The 15,613-nt window shown below is 40.5% G+C and overlaps 1 protein-coding gene across 3 annotated transcripts in view; it reads right to left on the bottom strand.

Annotated features, from left to right (window-relative positions):
• LOC143030921 (uncharacterized) overlaps positions 1-15,613 on the bottom strand; it is a 39,959-nt gene that overhangs the window by 13,663 nt on the left and 10,683 nt on the right. The window contains exon 1 of one of the 3 annotated variants that reach the window (XM_076194181.1): positions 4,163-5,082. The exons of 1 other annotated variant lie outside the window; for it this stretch is intronic. The gene's annotated coding sequence lies outside the window, so the exon portion shown is untranslated. Of the gene's footprint in view, positions 1-1,709; positions 1,785-4,162; positions 5,083-15,613 lie in introns of those variants that run through there. One more of the 3 variants, XM_076194182.1, reaches the window with a different exon arrangement.

Here is a 15,613-nt window from a genome sequence, read left to right as displayed (position 1 = left end):
TTCTTGTAGCAAGGTATTTTTTACTTTCATTTCCACCCACAAAATTGCATATTACGTTGATACATTTTAATTTACAAAATTAATAATTAATTTTCTATTGCTATATTGCGGCCATGGTAGAAACTAAAAACAATACCCAGGTATTCAATATGGAATGTCAGCATACGCGGATTTGGTCATATACGGTAATTTTAGGAACCTAACCACCATAAATAAACAGTAAATAAAGCTTTAATATACTGTATAAAAGAGGGAAAATACACGAAAATAAAGATACATGTATTGCTGGACATTGTACATACAGTACATGTACATATATATATACACTTTTGCTTAACGACCAATTTGGTTAACGACGGCGCGCTGGTCCCAATTGTCGTCGTTAAACGAGGAGTACCTGTACCTAGTTGTATTTTCCTAATTATATTGTACAGGAAGGGGAGCTATGCTCATAGTGACCTGTCTTTGTATTTTGTAAAATCTAATTTGTTCTTAAATTCTTGTATGGTGTTTGCACACACTATTGATATGAGGAAAGAGTTACTCTGAACCATGACATTAAAAATGTGAGGTTAGGTGCGGCAGCCCCCAGCCCATCCCGTCAAAAATACGCTTTATAAAATTCATACTGATGTTACTATTAATTTGTGATATTCATGGAGTTCAACACACTCAGAATGATAGGAGCTATATAATGATATAGATAAGAATTGAATCTGTGAGACTGGCAAACAATGGTAATGTCCTGTTGTGCACAACTACGCGATATAGCAATAGAAAATTATTAATTTTGTAAATCACATCACCATATCATGCAGTTTTCTTGGTGAAAAAAAAAAAAACCTAAAGCAGATTTCATAAGTAACAAAATCACACTGGACAAATGGTATGCCATGTTTGTTTTGATAGATGCCGACGTCTAAGAAATGAAAGGATGATAAATTCATCTATTCTAATCTAACCTGTATTTAATAAATTGGTACCTGTAATTTAAAGGTCATCCAGATGATTGTCATCGTGACGGATGTTGGCGGCCTGTTCAATCACTCTTTCTGATTGTGAGGTACAAGGGTTTCTCATAGCTTGAAGGAATGCATGGATTTCGACTCCATAGCATTCCTTCATGAATATATACCTCACGAGGTACTGGTGGAAGTACCGAGGGGTAAACACATGACAAATGACAAGATGGCATCCCAATCCTATGCTAGCGACTTCATTAGTATATTTGCTTGTAGCAAGGTAATTTTTTTTTAATATCCACCAAGAAAATTGCATAGTACTTTCATGTATTATAATTTACAAAATTAATATTTAATTTTCTAATGCTATATTGTGTAGTTATGCACAACTGGATTAAAACCCAAAATTTATATTCAAAATTGTTAATACAAGTAGGCCAGTATGAAAAAATGTAGGCCCTGCAAACAACAAAATTTTATGCTTTCCCTGCTCCCAGCACTACCAACACTTTTACAAGAATTTATAGGTTAGGTACAGTTGTACTGGTATCCATTACCACCCCCACCAAACACTAAAAATTTCAAATTACCATTGATGATACTACAAATTAGCGGTATTTTTTATGGGGTACAAAGTACTCATGATAGAAGCTATCCAATGATATAGATAGGAATTGCACTTATGAAACTGGCATTCTTTCCTCATGCCCCATTCAGTGTGAACAACTCAGCTTTCAACACCCTCACCTGTTGCATGCAGTTCTGCATGAAGCAGTGTGGACCTGGCTTAAGCCTCACAGGCTCTGTAATTGACAATGAATGAATAAACAATATTTGAATTTCAACCGGACAACATTATTCTGTTTTAGTGCTTGGTGGACTAACTTGCTTTGGGCTTGAGAGGGCCCGATTGGATGAGAGTGGTCATCGGTAGGCCCAGATTCACCTACAAAGTGTTTCCTGTATATGTATGTGTCTCTTTTCATATGTTCAGTGATAAAATCCTCCCTTCAACATACTCAAACCCATCACTGATATTTTCAATGCCCAAATGTGGTTTGGGAAAATGGATTCAAATAAAACCTTTTATATGTGGTCTATCCTCATGATGTGAGTCACTATGACATAATCCATAGCAGCAGTGTTTAACAGATGGCATTTTGAAAAGTTAAATCAAGTCAGATCCTGTCAAAATAGCCAATAAATGCGGATATTTTTCACAGGAAAATGAATAATGTAGCAAAGTGTATACATTTATTTGTCCACAACAGATTTTTCCACACAATAATATGTGACATCATAACAAAGTTTGCTTCAATTTTAAGGACCTGTGCATCTTTCATTTTCAAATTTAATTTATGCTTGCTTTTTCCTAATGCATATCAATTCAAGATAAACCAACTGAAGTGCCTTTTCTTAAAATTACTAGAAGACAGGTGCTTATTCTTGAGTTGTTAATATCTCAGGTGCTTATTCTTGAGTTGTTAATATCTCAGGTGCTGATTATTTTCTATTATTATTATTCACAAATTATTTATAATCTATTACAAATTAACCTAAACTAACTCATTTCAAAGCTTATATGACCATGTAGCTGGACAATATAATTATCCTTTAAATCTTTGTCATAAATTGAAATTTTCCTTAACATCTTAAAATATTTTTCTTATACTTTAAAGGCTCTTTGTGTATCATTAACAGAGCATAGGTGTTATATACTGTTTCAAACAGGTGCCAAATCTTAAACTGAAAACCCTGGTGCTTATTCTATTGAATGACTTAAGGTGCCTCAATTTAAAATGACCCCCAAAAGCATACATTTTCATATTTTCTTGTCAGACAAGGCAACATACAAAGCTCCCCATCCCACCACTTCAAAAAATAAAAATCTCCCTGAGATTGTAGGGGGAGTTTGGGGGTGGCAGCACTGGTTGGGGAAAGAAAAAGTGATCAGAATGTTTAGAGTGATATATCTTCATCTTCTCAATTAACCCATTCAACTCCGATGATAAGATGTCTTGTCATTTGGTCAAATAAAACAAAAAATCATAAAACACCAAAATGTTTGATCAAACACCAGAAAAATATTTTTCTGGTGTTTGATCAAACATTTTGGTGTTTTATGATTTTTTGTTTTATTTGACCAAATGACAAGACATCTTGTCATCGGAGTTTAATGGGTTAACTGATTTGACATAATAATGGGGATCTCCTCTAGAAATTTGTTGCATTAGAATTAATTCTGTGCTGCACAAGTTGCAAGAAAAATTTGGGTTTTCAGTATTTCTTTAAAAGAGCACATCTACATGATAGATCATTAGAAATTAAATATTGATTTTGTAGATTATAATACATCAATATATGTTTTTCTTGGTGGAAATCAATAACAGAAAACTGCTAAAATCTATGCACAAACGACTTAAGTTGCATCAACTCCTTTAGAAACCATCTTTGTTTTTATAGATTCAGAGATCAAAGATGACAATGACAACCTTAATGACCTCTAGAATTACAAATACTGCATTATCAAATGTAGATTAGGTTAAGTAGGTAGGTTAGGTTAGGTAGGTAGGGTAGGTTAGCTTACCATAGACAAATTTGTACTTTAATTTCTTCAACCTCCACAACTACCACAACAAAGATGGTGTCTCAAGCAGTCAAAGTGGCTATAAGGATTTTCACCAATTTAAATATTAATTTGCATAGTTGCAGTGGTAATTTAGTGTACTGAGTACAAATCTAAATGTAAGGCACCTATATATTCACTTTTTAATGTGATATTTTTTTTTTTTTTTTTTTTTCCTGGAAATGAGCAACTTCAAGATTGTTGTTAGTGTTGAGGGTGCATTTGCTGCTGAAAAATACATTTTGGATCATCAGGTTTTGCTGCTAGAATACTTTTTTGATAGTTTCTTATCTTTTCTTATTCCAATGACTCTGACCCATGTTTCATTAAAATTGGACCAATGGTTGTGTGTACTTCTTTGCCAAAATTTTAAAAAATTACCACCCTTTATTTTCACTTCTTATTTTAAGTCAGTCAAGCTAAAAAATCAGAATTGCAGAAAATTTCAAAATGTATCTCTTATTTTTCAAGCTATTTAAAAAATTAAAAAAGCTTTTTGTCAGTAAGGAAAAGGTCTTTTATATGCAACAAGCAAGGGCTAAACCAAACTTGGAATTTTAGTGCTGGTAGCTACCTTGGCTGCATAATGTTGCAAGTGGGAGAAGGGCAAGGTGGGCCTGTCACTGTGCCAGGATGGAGCCAACAAGATGACCAAAAATGGTGATGGAGGGAAGTATAAGGGGTAGACGCCCCCTGGGAAGACCTACGTACCGGTGGAGCGATGGATTGGCGAATGATGTGGCCTGCATTAACCCTGACCTACAAAATTGGAAGGAAGCAAAGGACAGACTGGTCTGGAGAGGCATAGTGAAAGTGGTGAAGGGACTGCAGTCCTGATAGCCACTGGAGTAGAGAGAGAGAGAGAAAGAGAGTAAAGCTACCTCAACCCATTGTCAACTTGGCCCACCTACGTTGGTTAGGTTGGGTTAGAGTACACAATTTTATCATACTTTAATTTCTTCGACCTTCGCATTTATTGAAACAAGAGATGGCGTCTCAAGCAGTCGATGGGCCGAGTTGGCGACAGATCAAGCTGCCCCACAAGTTATCAGACAAACCAAGTTTCATATTAGAACTTAATGAATGCTTAATTGTAAAGATTTATTGTGCAGCAAATTCTCAAGCAAAGACAATACTACACGATGACGTAGCGAAAAAACTACAGTACACTAATTTCGCTTCGGAATAATTGTGTAAGCACCAAAACGTATACTGCGCCAAAACTTACTTTTAATGGCAAAAATAAAAAAAGTATTCGTGGATATACAAATACTAAACTGAAATCATAACGAGATAGAATTCAGCATTTACAAGTACAACTTTCAAACTTTCTCACCTAAATATCTGTGCCACATAACCTTGCTGATTATTCCCAACTTCACCCACTGTGTTTACAAACATCACCTTGCGACAAACAAATGAGCTACAAGAAGCGGAATTTAGAAAGATCATTAATAGAATATGGACAAAAACTATAAGAACATAGGAATGAAGGAGATTGCAAGACAGTAAGGCCTATGCTAGGCAGTTTCATGTCCATTATCCCCTGTCATCCCCACCAATAAAGTTGTTTGACCGTTTCTTAAAACAACCAATAAATTCAGCGCTCACTACATGGTAACCAAGTCTATTCCATTCGTTGACCACCTTATTGTTACCCAATATTTTGCCTATTTCCTAACACAAGCTCTACTACTCTTTTAAAAACTCTTGACTGCTCTTAACACCTTTCCTCCTATCCCATATATCTGCAATACCTCCCACAGTACCTTCCTGCCTACCATGCCATAAGCCTTTTCCAAATACATAAAACCCCAAAAATCATCCTTACCTATTCCTAAAGCTTTCTCACATGTCTGTCTTAGCACAAAAATCTTATCCACTCAACCCCTACCTGTCCTAAACCCACACTGTTACCAATTACTCCCTCTGTTTCTCTCCTAATCCTCTCAATCAAAACTCTCCCATAAGCCTTCTCGACTACAGCTGGGAAGGTTTTAGATATCTTTATTTTTTGTTATTTCATGCATGAAAATATAACTTAGAAGTTAGAACTCTAAAATGCACATGTCTAGTATTTTATAGTCGATTTTATCCGAATAGCATGATCTTAAAAATGCCTGGTAGCAAACAAACTTTTCAATGTCGTAGTTACATTTTCCACCGCTAGGGCAAATGATGACGTCAGTATTGCCAGCGTGCAGCAAGCAACACGATAGTGATTTTACATCGAGTGAAGAAGATTTATAGGATTTGGATGCCCACCTCGTGCTCCAATGTGGGTGCGGTACAAGAATACACATGTACAAATCAATTTGGATATCTAAACTAGACTCAAATGACGAAGAACATGTTGAGAGCGAGGAATCTTCAGAGGATGAACGCCCAGAACGAGCAGGAAATAAGGACTGGTGAGTTCGTCGGAATGCATTCCATATATGCACACCACCAACCACAACGGACCAGACACATGATTTCGTTGGTTTGTCATCAGACGTGCGGATGAAGGCTTGAAGGCATGTAATAGTAGACCTAATACCTAGCAGACGTTGATAGGTCTGGTCCTATCTACCAGGCCCCAGCATGCCCAACAGGGCTAGTATTGATTTCTTGTTGGAAAAACATCCGGACGAACACCAAGATGACCACGTCCACAGTGCATGGATACTTTATCTGTTCATGCAAGGAGGTTAGCATGTTAGAAAATTTAATAAAAAGGTCTTCTGCTTCTTCATGAATGCCATAGGCCTAACCATGCTAACCTTGTTCTGGGCGTTCATCCTCTGAAGATTCCTCGCTTTCAACATGTTCTTCGTCATTTGAGTCTTGTTTGGATATCCGAATTGGTTTGTACATGTATTCTTGTACCGCACCCACATTGGAACACAAGAACAAATCCGATAAACTCTCTTCACTCGATGTGAAATCCCCATCGTGTTGCTCGCTGCACGCTGGCAATACTGACGTCATCAGTTGCCCTTGCGGTGGAAAATGTAACTACGACATTGAAAAGTTTGTTTGCTACCAGGCACTTTTAAGATCATGTTATTTAGATAAAATAAAGACTATAAAATGCTAGAAATGTGCATTTTAGAGTTCTTACTTCTTCTAAATTATATTCTCATGCATGAAAAAAAAAATCTTAAACCTTCATAGTTGACCTTTAAGCACTCGGAAAAAAAATTGTCTGGACCCGGGGATTTTATTGATTTAAAGGTCAGATATCAACAGATATACCATTCGCTAAAAATCATCGTATTGCTCGAAAAAGTACTTTTTAAAAGCATACAAATAAAGTTTTTACCTGTTACAGAAGAACTTATTCAGAAAAGTCACTTTTAATTGCGCCTCACATACCACTTTTCCGAAGTCTAGATGTTCTAGTCGATTAGTAATTAGTACCAGTAATCGCCGCTAGGTGAACCGGCGGTGACGTCACAGTTGCCAAACAATCGGACAAAGAAACACACGCTGTAGTCATTCCAATCGAGTTATTCATCTTCATGTTCGTTTTTAATCCAAATTTGTTCGCAAAAATGGCCCATAGTGCATTCCAATTCGGAAGGATAGTATGTATGGTGGAAGAAGAAGAGGAAGAGGAGTTTGATATCGCCGAACATCGCATTGTAAAGCCTTACCAGTTCGAACTGATAATAGGACAGCCCGTTTCTTCGTCGGAATACAGTGCAAGTGAAGATGAAGAAAGTGGTGAACAAAATAGCGAAGAAGAAGGGGAAAGCGATTTGTCAGATTCAGAACCCGAGACCACGGGGGAGGAGACGAAATTTGACGGCGACGTTGATTTAGACGGTGCCGAGAATCAAGATGCCTACCACCCCTCCTAGACGCAAACGCAAAAGATCTGACCACTCTCATAGGATTGGGAATACCAACTGGTATGAAATTCAGTGCATTATTCCTACCTTATTTAGGCTATCATTGCAAGCATGGGATGGGGTCCTTTGTTTTTATGTCGACGATCATTTGTCAGTCTCTAAAATTCCAAGCATGGGGGGAAAATTAAATGATATGAATTGCCTTGTGGCCATTTCTTCCTGCAAGATCGAGATTATTCATTTAAAATACTGGAATGAATGAATGAATACATGTAAATAAAATGAAACCAAATAATCTTTTAATAAGTACTGTCAACTGTGTATTTTCTATTTTACTAAACACAGTAAAGTGCATAAAAATAAAAATATGTACAAGGAAAAACATCATAAAATGACTATCAATATTTATGCAGTTGTTTCTTTCAGGCTATACAGATATATTGCTTACCGGCACTTCACCAGATGGATTTACCACATCCTTGTTAAAAGAAAAACAGAAAAGTTTTGCCATCTTGTGCAGTCTCACGAATTCGTGCACAGTGGGAAAGTGAGGACTATACATACTGTGGTTTCAAATATCCCCAAGTTTGATGTGAACGCAATGACATGTGATATAAATATCAGGAAGCAATGTGGACTTATGAAATCACTGTTAGTTTGATTACAAAGTCATGTACCATGTACTAGTCTGTTGACTCTTTATCATGTAAATGTGATGGCAATACTACTGCTGTACACAACCTAGTCAGTGCTTCAATGATTAAACCGTGTTCGCGATTGTCTTTCAGACACTACATCTGATTTAGTGTGTCTTTTGTAGGTATCTGCAATATTTTATACCTCCGGTCCAGCGGCGGCGCCAGGAATTTTTAGCATGGAGTCAGAAAAAGTAAACTGCCTACGGTACCTCAAGCCTCCGGCGTTTATCAAACGCTGACCACCTACTTTTCTTTTTTGGTTTCGGCGTGGAATGCTTTGTAGTAGCTGCAAAAATTGAGGGCACAGCATCAGGTTTTAGATGTCTCCTGGTCTTCTCCATAAATCCAATCGATAACGCTAGATTCATTTCGAAGCATTCCTCTTCGAAGTGGTCAGAGCAAAGTTCTGAAAACTTCGAAGGCTCCCACAGTTTGCCCGGTCTTTTGCCTGCTCTGTTCACCTTTCTATCCATTCCGATCGTCGGGCTGGCTCCGTAGGAAATTGAAAGAAACTCCTCCCACTTCCACTACCATTGTTGCAGCCTGCGGCAACGCAGTACACCATTATTATCACAATTTTGTGACAATAAAAAAAAAAAAAAATGAGACACTCAAGAGACGACACACGACTGACAATGCAAAAGCAATACGATGCACTCTCAGAATAACAATATTGTTTGGCAACTGTGACGTCACGAACGCGGAATTCCCCGAACGTTCCCGAAGCGCACGGGCGGGTTGTTTCGAATAGCAGACGACGCAATGAGATGAAGACAAACAACTGTTTTTGCCAAATTTGATAAGATGTAGATTGTGGAATTATATAGAATACTGTCAGTATGCTTTTTTTATGTACATTAAACTGTAAATACAAAAAGTTACGGAATTCTTGATATCTGACCTTTAAGTCTATCAATCTCTTTGACTACTTCTACCTTGCTAATGCTGATGTTAGTCTACTTCCTTTGTCCCTACTGAAAATCAGATCGCAGTCATACATACCATATCTAACCTCTCCTTTGTAAACACGGAGAGAAAATATTTGTTAAACGCCTCACTCATTTTTCCTTCGATTTTATCATGACACCTTCGTCGTTTTTAATCGGGTCTATCTTTTCCTTATTTTTTGTTCTGTGGAGATGAAAGAAGCCCTTTGGGATGGATCTCGTTTGTCTGGCAACCTTAATAGTTACGTTTCACTGTCGCGTTTTCTTCATAAACAGTCTTGCCATATCATATTTGGGTTGAGGTGTGTTTCCACATTATTTATTCTTGCGTAAAGTGCATTTTTTATTCCGATCTCAATTTTCAGCCTGTCCGTCATCCATTTGGTAGTATTCCAATTCTTTCGTATTGCTTTGAGTTTTTTTTTTTTTTATCATTTAAATTTAAGCTGTTAGGTTAATATGATTTTAAATGTTTTCAATTATCTCAGATTAAGGCTGAAAGTGGACATGGCACCAATGGACAAAAACGATTATTTGGAAGGCAAGTTCGCCCCCCCCCCCTCCACTTTTTTTTATGAAATATATATTTTGATATAAAAAAAAATCCTTAAAAATGTCGAAAAGAATAACAGCAAAGTCACTGAATTTCTACATTAATCAATTAGACAATAGATTAACAAGTAGCCAATAGTTGGGGAGTTTGTATCATCATAATAACTGGGATAGATGGAGGATGTGGTTGTTTATATAAGCATATTGTCACAACTTAGGGTTGTGACACACGACTTACTATTTCTTCTCATTTTCTTACGTCTGCTTTTAAACCCCAGTTACCAAATACTTTCGCTCAGTTTTTCGTCTCCTTTCAGCCCTTTTCGGCTATCAATTCCCTCTACTCTTGGGAATCACCGGAATTCTTAAAGCCTCTAGCAACTACTTCTTGATATTTTTCCTTCTCCTTATCCTCATTAACTATTGCGCTAATTTGGCAGTCAATTACAGTGCCTTAACGGATTTGAGAAAGACTTCTAATTGCTCAGGAAAACCCTCCCCCCTCCCTTTAGTTCCAGGTGTCTACATATGCCTGCGAGCAAAGACACGAATGTTTAATATTAAGTGTGGGATTCCACAACCTCTCAAGTTTACTGTTCCTTCTTGCAGTTGAGTTGCTACTTTATGAATAGAATTAGTGTATTACATCCAAGAGTTACAGCTCGAATTAGTTCTAATGGTTTCACTCCCCCCCCCCCCTGCGCGCTTGCCATTTATTGTTTAGGCTAGTTTTAATCAAGGTCTATGTATACCAGGTCTAACCACTTCCGACCGAATTTCGAGAGTGTTGGCGCAGCAGGCCCGTGACATCACCTGTCTGCTCAAGGTGGGGGTTCGCGCGTCCCATCGCTGTTAGTTGTAGCTGGTACGTTGCACGGACATGTTGCTGCCTCCACTAGCACCGCTCCAGGCAATTAGTTATATTCTGAATAATGAAGATCTATATATACCGGTATATATAGATCTTGACAATATGGCTTATTGTGCCAAAGAGGAATTAAACCAAATGTTAATTTTCATCGTTTCCCTGCAAATACACACACGCACATGTGAACGTGTACACATATAAGCACACACGACGATATCTCCCCTTCCCGTAAAACACAAGTATATAAACACACACACACAGACTCACACACACATACATGTGAACGTGTACACATATAAGCACACACAACGATATCTCCCCTTCCCGTAAAATACATACATATACCAAGGCTTTTTCCCCCTTACAAGGGAGGTAGCCAAAAAGGAAAGGCATAAAATCATCTCCACCCATTCCATCCCTGAATACACTCCACACCCCTCCACCCTCCCTCTTATCTTAGCACCTCCTGGATGACGGGTCATCCCTGCACCTTGTCCACTGCCCTGGTTCAGAAACAGTGTCGCAAGACACAACACATCCACAGCAAAATACAAGTATATAAATACACACACACCTCTACCGACATATACGACTCGGTGGCGTGAATGGTAGAAATTTTGAATTATATTGCCGAGGTATCGGTGGTACCTGGTTCGAATCCTGCCCAGGGTTGAGTTTTTTCAGTATCGCTGCGCTTCGAGTCGTTACTCCAACTATCGTGGGCGGGGAGTTGGAGATGAGTGTGCGTGTAAGTTCATAGATCTGACCTACGAGCTCTGAGCTCTCTTCCGGCAGGGAAATAGCCGTCGATCACGAGTCCAATACGTGATCCAAAAGACCAAGATGAATCATAGACACACACATACACACACACACATGTGAACATGTACACATATAAGCACACACGATATATCCCCTTCCCGTAAAATACAAGTATATAAACACACACACACACGCACGCACACACACACACTCATATATGTGTACACGTATATGTGAACGTGTACACATATAAGCACACACGACGATATCTCCCCTTTCCGTAAAATACAAGTATATAAACACACACACACACACACACACACATGTGAACGTGTGCACACACGACGATATCTCCCCTTCCCGTAAAATACAAGTATATAAATACACACACACCTAAACATATATGAACGATTCGGTGGCGCGTTAAGTAGAGTTTCAGACTAATATTGCCGAGATATCGGCGATATCTTGTTCGAATCCTGCCCAGGGTTGTTTTTTTTTTTCAGTATCGCTGCGCTTCGAGTCTTTACTCCAACTCTCGTGGGTGGGGGGTTAGAGATGTGTGTGCGTGTAAGTTCATAGATCGGACATACGAGCTCTGAGCTCTCTTCCGGCAGGGAAATAGCTATCGATCACGAGTCCAATACGTGATCCAAAAGACCAAGATGAATCACACACACACACATGTGAACATGTACACAAATAAGCACACACGACCATATATCCCCTTCCCGTGTAATACAAGTATATAAACACACACACATATGTGAACGTGTACACATATAAGCACGCACAACGTATCTCCCCTTCCCGTAAAATACAAGTATATAAATACACACACAAACACACACACACACACACATGTGAACGTGTACACATATAAACACACACGACGATATCTCCCCTTCCCGTAAAATACAAGTATATAAATACACACACACACACACACACGCACACATGTGAACGTGTACACACATAAGCACACACGACGATATCTCCCCTTCCCGTAAAATACAAGTATATAAATACACACACACACACACACACACACGCACACACACACACACCCATGTGAACGTGTACACATAAGCACACACGACAATATTCCCTTCCCGTAAAATACAAGTATAAATACACACACACACTGATAATAGCAATGAGCTAGAGAGATAACGGGGGGGGGGGTATAATAATTCCAGTCTTCCTTAGCGTTTCAGTTTTCTTCAGTGTTTCGCAAAGAGAAAACGGACGCAGCCAGATGACGTCAGAAGCTGCGCAGAATGGCTCAAACGGTTAGACCTGGTGTATATAGATCTTGGTTTTAATCATATTAGTTAGGATCATATCTTCCACTCTCGTGAGTAGTGACTACCCTCAAGGAACAATTTGAACTGTTTCAACTTCCACAAAAATATTGCACTGCGCTCCCTTCAAAACTAGGGAGTGGAAACGAGGAAGTAACGGCAACGATGTATGCCATACAGTGTATGGGCATGGGCGGTTGACCCGGCGGTGCCGGGCACTGGGCAGTTAATCCCCCTGGGTCCCTACAGGGAGGTCGGGCCGCTCGTATTCTCGGAAGTTCAATCGCGCCCTACCCTCCCATATGGTGGCTATCGAGGATTTGCTTTCTTAAGTGACCGATTACGCACTGTCAGACTCTACACGAGTGATTCAAGTACAAAATCCCCCGGAGACTTATCGAATTGAAGACAGTGTTGCGAGTGACACCCAGACCATCGTGGGAACGGATTTGAACGGTGTCGTGACGAGGTCAGCCTCCAGTGAACACACCACCCTTGTGCTATTCGACTATTTGTACAAACAGTTCCCCCCTTTTCGGGACATCCTGACCTGAAAGGAACTTGATAGTGAAAAATAGGAAACCCCCTACGAGATCGAACCCACGTCCCGCCATAAGGTGCCCAACAACAAGGATGGCCAGGGTTCCCGCCGTGCTCAACGGCACAGTTATCCTTCAGTAGCAAACGCATCCTGCCTGAACATGGGACCCGCGCCTATTTGAAGACATTCCCGCAACCAGCAGAAGCCCCCTAAGGATGGTAGCAAGTAACGATATTGGTGTTTACTAGATAGGACTCATAGATAGGCGCGCAGGGAGTTAGAATACTGTAGGAACAATATGTTAACTTTTAGACCAGCCTTTATAGATTTGAGGCGCATGCCAACGAGGATTGATTGTAGAAATAATCTTGATCATTAAAACTCACAATAGGATGATCTGTTTGATTAGCCTAGGACGGTCTACTTAATGAATTGTCCCACCCCTCGCCGAGAAGGGGGTGCGCGTGGTCCCGGTCGGTGACTCAAATCTCCTGGACTTCGGCTTCCCACTGCGGCTATCCTTCCCCCTTCATCCCTCACTTAAGGTAGGTATTTCCCACGCCCCCACAACCACCACCTTCTTCCACTGTCCAGTAATTTGTGACACGGTCCACAAGTGGTCCTTCGAACCGGATTTTCGGTCCATTCCCTATGTACAGATCTCTAATTTCATTAATTCATGTGATCCCACTAATTCAATTAATCCGTGTGACAACACATGAAGTAAATCACAGAATGTTTCCTGCGCATAGGTTAGCAATTTAGTGCGATGTACAGGAGTTCCTCCTGCTCGCTAAGGCACGCCCAAGGTCAAGCATGCTATAATATCTCTGTGTTACATTGATTCACCCTTCCTACTTGTATCCTTTCACTTGGGCAACATTTCGCCCCCTAAGTAGAATTAGATTGTGCTGAAAATACTCTGGTCCCTGTTTCACGGGTAGTTCCGCCCGTCGACTTCATTCAGTGGCATCATCAGCCACACCTCATAATTTTAAGTTTAGCCATCATCGGTTTTCTTAGTTTAGCGGCTCAGCCCGGCCAATTCAAAGCTGCGTCATTTGTTTCAAATCCTAGGGTCTATTGAGGCCCCTCGAGTTTTGGCGCCATCCGCCACACCCTTACGTTAAGCCTAGCCGTTACCGTTACGACTGCCCTTACGTTAACGGCTCTGCCCGGCCAGGAAACAAAGCGGCCTTGTAGTTTGTATGACAGCACAATCTTCTTTAGTCACCCCCTTCAATTTTCCATTTTTCGTCGTTCGATTTTTTCGTTCGCTTCTCAATTCATCGTATCTTGTTCTCACTTTATTTCATTGAACTACGTGTACGGAACCATTTACGTTTCTGTAACCAGTCGTTGTGAGAGCGGACGCACCTCGCCCCTCTCGACTTATGATTTAACTGAACCATAAACTAATCCCCGTGGAAATTCTCGCACAACTGCCATGAGATTCGGGTGACATTTCCAGTTCGTTCGCTTGACATAGTGTTTACCTGTTGTCGCAAGCATTCTCAGACGGCCGCCTTTTCGCATAGAAACGACCTATAGTGCCAGTATATTAGCGGCAGCCACTATGTCTTATTACAGCCCCACCGAAAGCACAATTGCAAACGCAACACTGGACGAACTCGTTACCATCACGCAAAATTTTTTAGAGAAGCAGTCACGGAGTACACAGATGCTTATGGGACTGTCAACATCGAGGGCCTGTCCCCTAGTTCAGCGACGGAAATCTACAAAGGTCAAGCCCATCATCAAGAGTGGCGGTTCCTAGAGCCCGCTTGGGCCCAACACCTTCACGATGGTCAACTTGCGCCACTTAGAGAGCAACTGAAACCCCTCAAGAAAACCCTGCTCAACCTAAAATTCCGAGCAGACGCCAGAATGAACGGCGCAAATCCCACCGCTCCAGCGACCCAGCAACAGCCTCACCAAGGCACCACCATCACCTACATAAGGGAGGATCCCCAACCCCCCTCTTTCGATGGGGATCTGGAAATGTTCTCCAGCTGGTGGAGCATTTTCAAAACTGTGATTCATGACAACAGTAGATATACAGATGGAGAAAAGTTCAGCGCTCTTATGCGCTCCCTAACGGGTAGAGCCAAGCGATTGATCGGCTACCCAGTGTACAACGATACCGCGTATGACCACGTCATCAACAGACTTCATGACGCCTATGACAAGCCCTTGGCAGTACGCAGAGGTCTGAAGGAACGCCTCATCGTCATTCCCGCACCTACTGACGATTGTGAGGACTTGTCAAGTTTCCTCGCTGATTGGGACGAATTGAGTGAACGTTACAAGAACGTGGTAGGACAAGCCCTCTCCGATGAATTTGTAGAAGGGGTTCTAGTACCGAAACAGCCATCCCAGGTTCTCTCGTCGATGTACCTGTTCAGAGGCACCTCTGAACTTAGTGCGCCAGAGCTTCACGCGGCACTCAAGGTAAACGGGTGCCATCGTGGGCAGTCGACACCATACCCCTGTGACGGCACACCCTGTTCCCACAGC

This window comes from Oratosquilla oratoria, chromosome 12, assembly GCF_046742065.1.
Source record: "Oratosquilla oratoria isolate Oo_2021 chromosome 12, ASM4674206v1, whole genome shotgun sequence".
NCBI classification, from domain to species: Eukaryota; Metazoa; Arthropoda; class Malacostraca; order Stomatopoda; family Squillidae; genus Oratosquilla; species Oratosquilla oratoria.
The sequence above is the reverse complement of the archived record's forward strand: the minus strand, read 5'-3'. Positions and strand labels throughout refer to the sequence as shown.